Here is a 15,555-nt window from a genome sequence, read left to right as displayed (position 1 = left end):
TCCCGAGGAAATTGTCAACCTTCAGTCATCATTCATTTTTCTCCAACTTAGCCTACACATCTTTTCTTTCAGATATTTATATAAAAAATTCTTTCTTATTTTGAAAGTGATTTGTTTTGCATTATCCGCATATACATTTATTTTATCTATATTTATCACGGAACCCAAGGCAGGTCAGTCCAAAAACTAAGAGGCCAGTGAGATATAGAACTCCCTTCCCATGGGTTCAAGCCTCAACCATTCCGGGATTTGTTGGCAATCGTGTTATTGCGACTTAGAGAGTTACCCGTATTTTATCGCTTCAGTATTAGTCTTTCAGGAATAACTCTATAGTTTTACTGAAATTCAAGAAATTGCGGTAACCTCTAGTTACATATGATGAACCTGGCTGCCTACCTATATCTCGTTTCCTAATCTTGTATATTAACAAGGACATTTCCAATGCTTTTAGTCGTTCTCAGCTGCTTATAATTCTCAGTTCTGTAAATGAGAAATATATAGTAATTTTTTTTTACTCCACTGCGACTAGCAGCAGTGTTGTTATTGATTCAATACCACTCGTTTGTGGTCACAATAATAAAAATGCTGCTTGTGGAGGCTAGTACATCAAGCGGGGATTAGAATGAAATGAGCTCAGAGGCACCCTCGCCACCGTATATCCTCGGATCAAGGTGAAACACCTAGCTCTGCTCGGTGTTTGATTCTTCTAGTATTGTGTTGTCCAGTGGGTTAAAGCGTCGTATGATTTTCGCTCACCACGAGGCAGGGCCACAACGACATGGGTTCGAATCCTCGGCTATGAATGAAAATCCCGAAACAAGTGATTCTGAATCATTAACAGAACTGTGGCTGGCCAGGACTCGATCCTGTGTTCCCATGCCCATCCCTGTGAGAACAAGACACAATACGCCCATCTCTGGTGATACTTACGAAGTCCAATAAGTCTCGGAGAAATAAGCAAAATGACTTCTAGGAAAAGTCTCACTGCAATATACCTTTATATGTAATGTTTGAATGTATGTTTTATATGTTTGTACGTATATTTTTGTTTAACAAGACAGGAAGCCACAAGGAGGAAGTGAACATGATGCGATAGCACTCTCCCGCGGGGCACCTCGAGCGAGCGGCGACTTACCCCAGACCACCAGCGACAATAACATGATAAGACACCGGTAGCGGTACTTCTCGGGAGTCCGGAGATAGAGAGCCGGATTCCCCGGGTGCTGAAACCGGACACGGGGGCCAAGATGGAGAAGATTAGGCCCACCAGGGTGTTTATCTCTGTTTTTTCCTGTCACGCGCCTTAGTCTTTTTCACATAATATTTTATGCTTGTATTTTTTTTTTGTATGTAATAGCGGGAAAGACAGACGTGTTTCCATATTCGCTGTACTTACTGAAGGAGGATATTCTGTTCGCTTGTTCGTATGCTTATTTGACTTAATGCGTTTTTATGTTTACCTGTTATGTTGATACACGAGAATGGCAATGCACGTGTTATTACGCCTTCATTGTTCAGTTAGTCGTATAAGTATTTAAAGTTTCCAGTGGCTATATCTCACACACTACCTCCTCCAAGACCTCATTCCTGCAGCCTGTCAATGTTTGTAAGGATTTTTCTTGTGTGTGTGTGTGTGTGTGTGTGTGTGTGTGTGTGTGTGTGTGTGTGTGTGTGTGTGTGTGTGTGCCTTAGTGCACACACTTATTGTACTCACCAGTATGCAATTGCAAGGGTCAATTCTTAGCTCCTCGCCACGCCACTTCGCTGGTGAGTGTGTGTGTGTGTGTGTGTGTGTGTGTGTGTGTGTGTTGTTTACCTTGTTGATTTTGCAAAACTTGAGTTTTAGCTCATGGGCTTTCCTCTTAATTTCCATTTGACTGCGCCTACAAAAAGCACAACTTTATGTTCTGAGGCAAATATATATGTCGTCCCGAATAGGTAAAATTACAAATTAGCAAGAACTCATTTAAAATTAAGTCCTTTCTAAAATTATCACTCATACGTTTAAAGATATTTTTTTTTTCATTTATGTTAAAGTAAAAATAAATAATTTTGCACCAAAATAACCTTAGATGATTTACCTAACCTTATTATAACAAAAGCAATTTAATTTAGCCTAATCCAACTAAACATATTTTAGATAGGTTTACAATAATTAATAAATACAATGAAATATATTTTTTCGTTATGTTCAAAATGATTTTTGCGAATTTATTGCATACGCAAATTTTCGCTTGCCTTATTCGGCAAGAAGAGCTTTGCTATTTAAGCCAAAATCGAAAGTTTTACCTGCTCGACATGTGTATATATATATATATATATATATATATATATATATATATATATATATATATATATATATATATATATATATATATATATATATATATATATATATATATATATATATATATATATACACACACAAGTAATGAACGTTCGTCCTGTTTAATTCGATCTTTTCAAGGGAGGGTCCTAGATGCTGAAGAGGCGCTCTTGATCTAAGCACTGGACCTGCCCTTCCTTTCTTTGGATCGAACCTGAATGCCTCCCATTACCCCCCAGGAGCTGTATGAACTCTACAAATATATTTAAAACGAATGTCTTATTAACCCTTGCACCTCACCACTTCTGTGTTTTTCGAGGAGGTACTGGTTGCCTCACTCGATAGTTGCAGAAGTATACCTCTTCTGCTTTCTCAAATGTCTTATTGTTCATCTCCATCCCCACTTCTAACCCCCTACCCCTCTTCAGATCACCTCCTTACTATCCCATCCCCACACACACACACAGTCCGTTCCACACGGAGGCTACCAGAGAGGCCACTCCCATGGGTTACATTACTTGCAGGCAGCACGCAGCAACAGTTCCTGGACGCGGGTGGGGAAGTTCTAGTGGAGGTCTTGCGCTTCATTGGTCAGCTGGGCGTGGTGCTGGATGTTGGCCGACTCCGTGACTAGTGCTGCTGTTGTTGGTGCATATCATTTGTTGACTACCAGTTCAACACAAATACGAGAATCCTTTATATATATAAACCTGTTTATCGTCGTCACTTGTTCTGTCACGACTATACAAATCATAGTTTGGAATCCACGTTTCACTGTCTAAAAAATCATTAATGTAGATTTCCATGATGGCATCAAACATGACATTTGTTTCTGTAAACAGAATGTGCAGAATGAAGAGTAAGACACAGATGGTGTCTTTATTGTTGATTGAAACATTCTATTTTTTAGACTTACATTGATATAGCGGGTGAATTTAATATTGGTTAGTGTGTTTTTGAGTCCAGTATTTTTCCCAGTCATGATCAGTATGTTTTGGGGGGGGGTAGTACTTTTTCATTTTGGTGTGCGTGATCAGCTTTGTTTTCACCGGTAACACGCTCCAGATGTCCCACTTTTATTTAGTTTCTTTGTTTCCATCTTTCTGTTTAAAGTCTGCTTTCGCTGCTTCGTTTTTTTTTACTTTATTCCCAATCCTAAAAAAAATTATTTTTCAATTTCTCTCCCTAGAAAAAAAATTGGCACTTTAAGATGAGAACAATGTTTTATTCTCAGCCGAGTCTTTACACATATCCATAATGTTGAGTCCAACCTGATTTCTTTGTAGTTCCCAAGACATTTTATGGCCTCTGTGAAATTAGCCCTTCCTCGTGAAAAAAAAATAATAGAGTACATTGTTGAATGTAAAAAAAAAATATTGCAAAAGAATGCTTATGCAGTGCTAATGTTGCTAGCAATGTGCGCCGCCATAGTTATAAAATACGTTGTTCATAACCCAGGTTGGAGCAATTCCTTGCTTTAATGAGTTCACCCAGTCTCCCAGTGGGTCACTGCTTGATGATATCTGTCGCTATGGTTACTCTCTCGCCCACGGCTCCTGGGAAAATAGGTCAGGTTTGTATCGGATGGCGCAAGAAGTACGAGAGAGAGAGAGAGAGAGAGAGATAACCAAAGCCACATCTCGCCCAACGCCATATGGTATGGTGCGTGTCAGTTAGTAGGGCGTGGGTGTGTTTGGTGGCGTGTATGAAGGGCGTGTGTGCTATAGTATTAGAGAAGTAGATGTCTATGAACCATCCCCACGACATCATTCCTCACCATACGGAAGCTTTGGTTGCTAGAGAATGGATTCAGGTAAAAGAGAGAACTAGACAGGATTGAGAGAGAGAGAATTACATAGGTATGACGAGGGTGTAACGCGATGCAGAGGTAAATATTGTGGATAAAAAACAGTAAATCCCATTTTTTGGACTTTGATTATACTGTAAAAAATTTATTTCATATATTAACAGCGACGACGACGACAACTATTATGACTTTTATTGCATTCAGTGAAATTTAACTGATCTTTAAGTGTGTGACTTTTGCATAACCCAGGGAAAAAATATATAAGTGAAACTGAGTACGTCAGCTTCTGACAGGTGTCGATCAATGATACGAGCGAGACGGCTGGTGTTTAAGTGAAACCGGGCGAGAGAAATCCCTAGAATTGTTATGACTGTTTTTGGTTGTTGGATGCAATACGAAGAGAGAGAGAGAGAGAGAGAGAGAGAGAGAGAGAGAGAGAGAGAGAGAGAGAGAGAGAGAGAGAACATAAGAACATAAGAATGTAGGAACACTGCAGAAGGCCTACTGGCCCATGCGAGGCAGGTCCTTATCAAAACGACCACTACCTAAAGATACCCAAGAAATAACTCCCGTACCCAATGACACCATTCAAACCCAGCCCCTCCCACTCATATATTTGTCCAGTCTCTTCTTAAAGCTACCCAAGGTCCTAGCCTCTATCGCCCCACTGGGAAGACTGTTCCACGCATCTACAACTCTGTTAGAAAACCAGTACTTACCTATGTCCTTTTTAAATCTAAATTTATCCAACTTAAATCCATTATTTCTGGTTCTTACCTGGTTCGACACCCTCAGCACTTTATTAATATCTCCCTTGTTTATGCCCGTCATCCACTTATACACTTCAATGATATCTCCCCTCATTCTACGCCTCTCCAGAGAGTGGAGATTTAAGGCTTTAAGTCTATCTTCATACGGGAGGTTCCTTACACAGTAAATCATTTTAGTCATTCTTCTCTGTATGTTCTCCAATGAGTCAATATCCATCCTGTAGTAAGAGAGGGGAGAACAGAACCATAAATTACGAATATTAAGCATTTTTGGTGGATCTGTAAAAACAATAGATACATGATTTATTCTCCTTGTAGATGTCGAGGAATCATGCCTGTGAGGACGCTGAGAAACATGCCTCCGAGGACGCTGAGAAGCATGCCTCCGAGGACGCTGAGAAACATGCCTGCGAGGACGCTGAGAAACATGCCTGCGAGGACGCTGAGAAAATGCCTGCGAGGACGCTGAGAAACGGTCGCCTTTTTCTTTTGATCTTGTGTGCGTTGCTGAGACACTAGACATATGTGAACCTTTAGTCACCAGTACTTCACACGTACCACACACACACACACACACACACACACACACACACACACACACACACACACACACACACACACACACACACACACACACATAATGAGGTAGGCTAATTTAACTATTTGATATAAACAAAACAAGTTTGGTTTTATGTGTAAACAAAAGTAAACGGATTCTTACATTCTTGTATATGCTGCGTCTATTTTACATACGTTCGTGTTAAGATTATGTTTGTTAAAGCTACAGCTAAAATACCACGAAAAAATGAGTTTCTTTTCTTAACACACATCCCGTCTCTCACCGAGGTTGCGTGACCCCCCCCCCCTCAAAAATAAGAGGTTAGGTTAGGTAAGATTCTTCAGGAAATAGGATAATTGTTTTCTGACGCAGGTCTTGGCTATATGATGACCCGCCACTGAAGCTTTTGGTCAACTGACCGAGGCCTTCCGCTGGCTTATTGGTCCATCCATTTAAAAATAATAAAAAAAGAGAAACATCCACGATCGTTCATTCAATTACTGTCTTCCCAGAATTGCACTGACGTCATAGATGAGATGGTTCATGATCTGCAACATCCCTACCCTTTAACGTCCAAATACTGCACTTCCCATTTCCAGGACTGAACATCCCCGTTCCTCCTCCTTCAGACTCCAGGCACTCTACCTCCCCATTCCATGACTGCAACATCCTCATCCCTTCTTAAGAATGTAGATACTTTTGCACAGCCTCCAGGAATCAAGGCCGACTATCCAGTTTCCCAAAATTCCTTCACAAACGAGGTTTTTCCTGGTAAATTTTAGTTTCTGAAAAGCCCTTCAAGGGGCTGGTGCGTACATTGACTCTAGTGATGGGCTTTTTATCCATGGATTTAGATGTACCCTCTTGGATCGAATCTGATTACCTTCCTTTACCCAAGCTCTGTATGACCTAAGGCTTAAGTACCTCCCCATGATTTTAATAAGAAAAATTGGGCTATGACAGTTAAAGTTATACGTTTTAATGCTACACATCTTAATGACGAACTCAAATTTTGTTTGTAGCATCTGCATCGACAGATGATTATCGTGAAACATATCTGCTTGCAACTTTACCAACAACAACCATCTAAAACCGCATCTGTTTGGATAATGTTTATAACAGATGCACTGTAATGTCTGTTGTGATGCTTTTAATCTTATCATTTTACTGTATCTTTTATTCATCATGCTACTTTACCTGTAAAAAATTCTATATTTTCCTCTTAAGAAAGCTAGAGATTTTCTTTATATTAGCTTTCACTAATAAAGAGACTCGTTTATTAACACGGAAAAAAAAGGAAATTAACGTATTGACTCTAATTCCACATGTATTTTTTCTTTTACAATCATCCGCGTACACTAATAAAGAGACTCGTTTATTAACACGGAAAAAAATCTGTTACAGGTAATAGTGTCACCGTTAATGCCATCATTATATATCGATATATATATATATATATATATATATATATATATATATATATATATATATATATATATATATATATATATATATATATATATATATATATATATATATATATATATATATATATGTGTGTGTGTGTGTGTGTATTAGTTGGCCCCGTCACGACTATGGTGGGTGTAGACCCAAATCGCCAAGTGTGAATTAAAAGCTATGACTCTTGTAGTGAATATATCAGCATAACGTTGCCAGTCATCCGTAATTGTGGCGGTGAGCAAGTCATACCCTGATTTAAAAGAGAGAAAGGATGCCACATCCAGAGAAAAACTGGATGGTACTCGCATGAAAGCTGGTTTGATAAAAGCTCTACCCAGAGCAAAACACTTTCTAAATAAAGGCTTGTTCTACATGCTTGTATCTTTGTACCAGCCGGAAGATTAGCTGATTCCCTTCTACAGAAGCGTGTGCCTAGCCAGCTGTCATCCTTATGAGCACATGCTGTGGGCTATTCCTGAAGGAATATTGTGAGGTGGGCAGGATACTTAAAGGAAAATTGGGCGGTAGGAGGCGTACGTAGAGGAGTAATGGGTGGTGAGCTGTTCGCACGAGGTGGAAATCGGTGGGCGGTACCTGGAAAAAAAAAATATGCATGTTGAGCAGGTCCTCTACGGTATTAAGTAGAATGGAGGAAGGGAGGGAGGCAGTAGGTGGGAGATGGAGTGCAACTACCTAGGAGGGTGTTGTATATATTCTCTGAGGTGTTAAGCAGGTCCTCTGGGGTGTGAGGGGAGACACCCAGTCCCCTCACGCGAATTCAGGGTGAGTCCTCAGCAAGGCGCAATGATCTGCAGAGGCCCCTAGTGGAAGATAATGATGTCGCGGTCGTGCTCTCCTACAGTACAGAAGTGGAATAGATAATACCCTTTATTACGGAAATGAACTATAGTAGATGTGAAAAGAAAAAAAAAATCTTCAAACATTGTTTTACAAGCAAGATGCTGCTTGTTGAGTTTCCTAAAATTCTTTAATACTATACAAGAAAGTGGGACATATTACTTCTCATAGATGTTGTCTCGATGTCTGGAAAGCTTTCGACAAATCATCAACTAGAATGGGATAGTAGACAAACATTTGGCCTTGATCAATAACTTGCTCAACAAGATATAGGAATCAGTTTTGAACAGGGAAATATCTGAATGGCATAACAAGCGAGGCTCTTATGGAAAGGTTATTGACCCAGTTCTTTCAATAATTTACTAAAAATTATCTTGGACTGGAACTCTCTCTCTCTCTCTCTCTCTCTCTCTCTCTCTCCCACCCTGTAACCCTCACCTAAAAATTTTTTCTGGTGAGGACGTCTAACATTTGTGTTATCTTCCAAACTCTGCTTTATCTTGGAATAAACTGATGCTTCCGAAATCTGCTGTCTGTATATGTATTTGTATAGTGGATCGTCTTTCTGTGTGTCTATTTGTCTTTTCGTCAATTTGTTGTCGGTTTGCCCATATCTGTCTGCCTCTTTACTATCTCTTGGCGGTTCTGTCTGTGTTTTGCTGTCTGTCTGCCGATAGTAGCAGACGACCGAGATGTTAAACGATATAAACTCTTCTTCTGGAGGTTGATGCCTATCTTTTCTATCATTTGTTGTTGATTTTCAATTTTTATTCAAATTCTTCTAGTCGACATCTCTCTTTAACACTTTCTACTTAATAGATTTAAGAGTTATCTCCTCAGTAAGGAATTTTCGCCTGTCCGTCTTTTGCAGTTAAGAACTATATTTAAAAATATCAAATCTCTGAATCTTGATCGTATGTCTTGACTGCTCATAAAACCGGGCGACGATAAAATGTGAAGAATTAATTGACAGAAATCCAGGAGCATCCAGCTGAGGTTTGTAAAGAACTTGTGAATGGCTCTCCCGATCTCAGACCTCAATGACTTCTCACTCAAAAGGCCCCGCGGTGGGACTTTTTTTAAGCTGTCAAACTTTTGTTTTAGCCACAAGGCATTGAATGCGGCAGCGATGCAGTTTCCTGCGGGCTAATGTGGCTGACTTGCGGTCCAGTGCGATGACCTGACCATTCACTGAGTGGAAAAAAAGTGTGTGCACAAAGATACAAGTATGCAGAATAAGTCTGTCTTTATTAGGCAATGTTTCGTTCTATATACGTTTTTTTCAACTCTGTTTAAAGCAAAACATTGTCCAGATAAAGGACTTAGAAACTAGTTTGAGAGATATAAAGTGAGACACAAGAGTGAAAAAAATAAATAAAGATAATGCCTTCCCGGGGCCTACCGCTAAGTATCCTCTTGACCCATCTTCAGCACCTCTGAAGTGCATCTTCAGATTTCCTCGATAAGAAATACGAAACCCATTCTGTGTGAAGGAAAGAGGCAAGGAAAGATGGGTGGCTCTTCTTCCCTATTTGTAACTATCATTTACAGTAGGGTACATCATCAGCGTCTTTCGCTGTTGAAGGGCTCTTAATTCGTAGAAAAAAAGGCTTACCCTCCCGTTTGTCGGATCGAACATGGTTATTTCGCATTTTCAAGGCGCTATGTGACCCCTGCGGGTTTGACTCTTCCTCTGAAAATAATCAAAGTAATGAAATCAAGTCTTCTAAACTGGAAATCAAAGCATTTCGAGGGGGAAAAAGTGTATTAAGAGACTCGCAGTAAAGCAAAAGTTAAATAAAGTTTTTAAGATGAATATTTCTTTGGATGGTTGATGTCTTCCAACTTAATGCTGTAACTACTAAATGAGAGAGAGGAAGAGAAAGAGAATGGTAGAAATGGAAGAAAGATGAGAATGATAGTTTCACTATAGGAACAAAAGCTGACTGTTTCCGGCTACCTTGTCATTATCCATCAAACAGGATAGGCTTTATAAAGTACCTAAAGTAATGAAATATGTCATCATTACCTGGGAGACACCAGATGAATGATATGGACAACTTGGAGCATTCCACATTAGGATGAGTAACCACAGTAGCTTCTAAGGTTTCTTTACAGCAAAGCTGAAGTTAATATTACTACTATGGGATCAGTAATTATGGCAGCTTCTAAGGTTTCCTTACAGCAAGGGTAAAGTTAATATTACCGCTGTGGGATCAGCAACTACAATAGCTTCTAAGGTTCCCTTACAGCAAAGCTGAAATTAATAGTACCAAGAAAATTTTACCTTTTAATACAACCACACACCGGAGATATAGAAGCTATGATAGCATCGTCGTGGCTGCTGAAGAGCGAGGCGCGGTAGGAAGGGGAATCATGGATCCTTCGGCTGCATGACAAAACCAGACAAAAGGTCATTGTTGTACAGCTGTGACAACGGGGTTGCTTCCTCTCCTCCCTGCATCCCACACCAGTCATTCGCCTTACCCACGCAAACCCTGGAACACTCACCCGTACGAGCTCCTGCACCAAACTACGTGAAAAGTCCGGATATGAAAGAGAGACGATGAAATTTTAAAAAAAAATGCAAAAATATATTTGTAATAATCTCATAGATTAGGGTTAAAGAACACTGCAAAAATTGTGTTGCCACACAAGAAAGGAATTAGGTAGTATCAGTGTTGCCACACCCGACAGGCAATATGTAGTGCCAATGTTACCACACATGATAGGCAGAAGGTAGCGAAATGTGAAGCCACAAAATATTAGTAACATGAAAAAGATATTTAAGCAGTGTTATTAGAAACACCTCGACCAAGTAAAATATTTTAACTCCCATACTCCTGTACAGTGATTACACACACACACACACATATATATATATATAAATATTATATATATATATATATATATATATATATATATATATATATATATATATATATATATATATATATATATATATATATATATATATATGCAAAACAACTGCAGCAGGCCAACAAGCCTGCTGCAGTGTTCCTCCTTATGAGTCTGGTGTCGTCGCGCGTCAGGTGTTACTTTGTTGGTGGATGTGATAGTGAGGTGTGGTCTCGACCCCTCATGTGCCTTCCATGATGTATTGCTTTTATAGTTCCTTGATAATGTGAGAAGTCACGAAAGCACTTGGAATTTCACTACTCTTTCATAGTGTTTGTTATGCATTTTCTGATATCACCTGTTTACTGTGATCTTGTATATATATATATATATATATATATATATATATATATATATATATATATATATATATATATATATATATATATATATATATATATATATATATATATATATGTATATATATATATATATATATATATAATCTTTCAACAAACTGGCCATATCCCACGGAGGCAGGGTGGGATATGGCTAAAAGTTTCTCTTTTTAACTCCAGTAATGTATACAGGAGAAGGGGTTACTAGCCCCTTGCTCCCGGCATTTTAGTCGCCTCTGACGACACGCATAGCTTACGGAGGAAGAATTCTATTCCACTTCCCCATGCAGAATATATATATATATATATATATATATATATATATATATATATATATATATATATATGTCGTGCCGAATATGTAAAACTGGTCAATTAGCAAGAACTCATCTAAAATTAAGTCATTTCTGAAATTTTCTCTTATACGTTTAAAGATATATTTTTTTCATTAATATTACTTTTGGTGCAAAATTAATTTTTTTTAAAATTATCTTAGAAAACTTACCTAACCTTATTATAACAAGAACAGTTTATTTTAGCCTAACCCAACTTAATATATTTTAGATTTGTTTATAATAATTTAACACTAAACAAACACAGTGAAATATATTTTTTTCGTTAGGTTCAGAATGATTTTGTCGAAATTATTGCATACACAAATTTTCACTTGTCCTTTATGGCAAGATGAGCGTTGCTATTTAAGCCAAGATCACAAGTTCTGCCTATTCGGCACGACATATATATATATATATATATATATATATATATATATATATATATATATATATATATATATATATATATATATATATATATATATATATATATATAATGTATATAGTGATTATATATATATATATATATATATATATATATATATATATATATATATATATATATATATATATATATATCATACTAGTATACACCTAGAACAATGATTCATATACCAGCAGACAGTACTGTATATTGAGTATAGCAGCTTACATCCAGAATTGTGGTTATATTGAGAACACAATAATACACTCCATATGTTGGTTATAATGAGTATACCAGCGTAAACCTAGTATGGTGGTTATAATGAGTATACCAGCATACACCCAGTATAATAGTTATGCAGCTACGGCATCCTCCTGCTCAGAGGGTCGATGTTGATGCAACCAGAGGATCGAGTATGCTGGCTTGATTATACGGGCACCTTTGATCTCCAGAATACCTGGCAATACGTGAGGGATAGATGCAGGTGGGGGATGTGTGTGTGTGTGTGTGTGTGTGTGTGTGTGTGTGTGTGTGTGTGTGTGTGTGTGTGTGTGTGTGTGTGTGTGTGTGTGTGTATGTGTGTGAGTGTAAGATAATGAGAGATTGATCTATAACATAAAGGCGGAGAGAATGGAACCCTGTGGGAAAAGAAAAAGTGAAGGCAAGCTCCATGTTTAAAAAAATATACATTAATAAGTAGCAGAATGCTTTGAGCTGGATCATTATTTTTTAGACGAAGCACTAAACCTGTGTGTTGATCACGAGACTTGTTACTTAACTGGATCTGAGAGATTTCACACTGCTCTTTTAAAGGCTAAGAGTGGGACCAAGAGCTGGAATAGATATCACTAATTTGGGTAAATAAATTTAACGTTGCAGAACAAGCCACATGGGGATGGAAATCGTTAGCACAAGATCTTTCGCACTCTCGTGCGTCGGCAGGAGCTAATCAATGTTGCAAGACATTGGGTAAATTCTCTGAGGCAAGGCAGAAGGTATCATTGGCAGCCTATATCACAGAGTCGGATACATTTTGCCTTGCCTCAGAGAATTTCCCCTCCTACCTGTTGCTGTCTTGCAACATTGCATAGCTCCTGACGACGCACGAGTGCGAAAGATCTTGAGCTAAAGATCTCCATCCCTGTGTGGCTTGTTCTGCATTATTAAAAACGTCTGTTTGCTATTTTTTTTTACATAAATTTAACGTATTTAAAAAATCCTTTTTTTTTGTACTTTATTATTAAAAAAATACACTAAGTTGTCCTCCCATTTTGTTTTTCATTTTAGCAGAGAAAAATTTACAAGAGGAAAGTTAATGAGCGGGAAAGCATACGAGAGGAAAATTTACTAGAGGAAAATTCTTGTATCGGATGGACGAGTGAAATACGATTGTATTCACCTGTTTCAGGAGGAGGCGTGATGGGTGGCGACAGGTGAACTCCTGGCTGTAAGGTGTAGGGGAACCCAAGCCAAATGTATATGGGGAGAGGTAAGTGATGAAGAAGAGGAAGGAGGAGAAGAATGAAGATGACAGAGATGAGAATAGTGCGGAAGACTATTCCGCACTATTCCGCACAAGAAGAATAGTGGTAGGTGGGACGATAGTGGTTAAATAAAGAAAGAAATATCAGGATGAAGTTTACGTTTTATATAAATTCAGGTTTAATTAAAGAAAGAATGTACATTTATTGTACTCAGAATGGGCACATAAAACACTCGAAAATAAACAAGGAGATCAAGTTATGAACATAAGAGTTGAGAAAATGACGTGCTCACCGAGAGGAAAAAGTGGATAATCGTGAAAATGAGGAAGAGCGAGAAAAATGAGTGTTGACAAGAAAGAAAAAATGCTTGAATGCATGGTGAAACGTGGAGAGAGAGAGAGAGAGAGAGAGAGAGAGAGAGAGAGAGAGAGAGAGAGAGAGAGAGAGAGAGAGAGAAAAGGGAGAGACATCCAAGGCATTGCATGCAGGCATAAATTTCATCATTTAGGTTATCACCAGCATCAATTTACTCTGTGATTAACATTGGGGCTTCACAGGACCATAGGGGCGCAGGTATTGATCGTGTGGTCCCCCGACCTTACACTGGTCCCTCCCTTGAGTGAAGTTACTTTGATGCCGCTGAGGGACTCTTTGGGTCGAGAAATTATCACTGCTCTCCTCTCTCCATTCCTGAGGTGTTAGATGACATGGGTTCAGCGCTTCCCCATGACTATAATGATGACTACAGTGATAATGAATATAATGACTATAACGACAATGAATATAATGACTATAATGATAATGAAAATAATGAATGACTATAACGACAATGCATTTAATGACTATAATGATAATGAAAATGAATACAATGATAATAAAAAGGATGAAAATAGCGACTATAATGATAATGAAAATAATGACTATAATGATAATGACTAATGATAGTGACTATAATGATAATGATTATAGTATGTGAAATGAATATAATCATAACTATAATGATAATGACTACAATAATAATGACTATGATAATGGTTATAATTATAATGATGATGACTATAACTGATAATGACTCTAATAACTATAGCTGAAAATGACTATAAATGACAATGACTAATTGATAATGACTATAATTGAAAATTATAATGACTATGACAATGACTATAATGATCATGATAATGGCTGTAATGATTGCTACAATTAACAATGACTAATTGATAATGACTTTAAGGATAATGACTATAATAGTAGTAACTATAATGATCACGAATGATAATGACTTAATCATGCACTCGTCTGTATTGTCTGATGGCTCCATAGTCTCGTTCCTTAGGCATAAGAAGGTTTAAACTGATTTAAAGAGAATATAGCAGACAGTCTCAATAACTTTAAGTACTAACGCATCGTATGGGAAATACAGGTAAAGAACACTTTAGGAAGGAGCGATACATAAAACACATGTACAATACTAGGGTCTCTTTATTGCCTAAGTGTTTCGGAAATGAAGATATCCAAGTGTTGCACGTGTATCATATTCATCAACTTTTCGGTGTTGCATATCATCTGTAATATGATTAGCAAAGAATAATGGCAGTGTTCCGCCTGTACAGTGGCTTGAAATAGCCTCTCGTGCTGGCGAAATATCACTTTCAAATCTTCCTATACTGAACTTTGTGTGTTTTCTGAAATAACGCCGACAGGTTTGCAAATAGAGACACACCTGGATGCAGAACAAAGAAGTCTTTAATTACACAACGTTTCTCTCTAAGCCATTACTTGATATGGCTCAACTAAGAGCGAAACTTTGGCCAAAGAAACATTTATTTCTCGTACTTATGTCTCCCCAAAATCACCCGATGCAGTGACCCCAAACCCGGTCACAGCCCTTCACGTCATTGAATTTTATCGTGATGTCGCGTGATTCTCTCCTCGAGGCGGTATAATTAACAGGGTGGTAAGGCACCAGTGTCGGGCTCATTTCACAATTAACCACGGAGTGGGAGACCACACGCCGTGGGCGTAACTTGGGTGGCATCAGACATGGTAGTCAGTGCGTAGTAGTATGGTGACTGTGGCAACACGTTCACAAGAGGGTGTAGAGACATTTAAGGAAGAGAAAGCCTTTAGTTTATACAACGACTGAGTAGATTTGCTAAAATTAAGATTATCTCAGCGATATGTGCCCAGTGCGTATCAGGCTAGGCGGCTCAAGGCAGCAGGTGGAGCGGCGGCAGGTGGGCGCTCAGCGTGGGTGATAATCTAGCAGCTCTGCCG

This window comes from Cherax quadricarinatus, chromosome 34, assembly GCF_038502225.1.
Source record: "Cherax quadricarinatus isolate ZL_2023a chromosome 34, ASM3850222v1, whole genome shotgun sequence".
NCBI classification, from domain to species: Eukaryota; Metazoa; Arthropoda; class Malacostraca; order Decapoda; family Parastacidae; genus Cherax; species Cherax quadricarinatus.
This window is presented reverse-complemented; position numbering follows the sequence as displayed.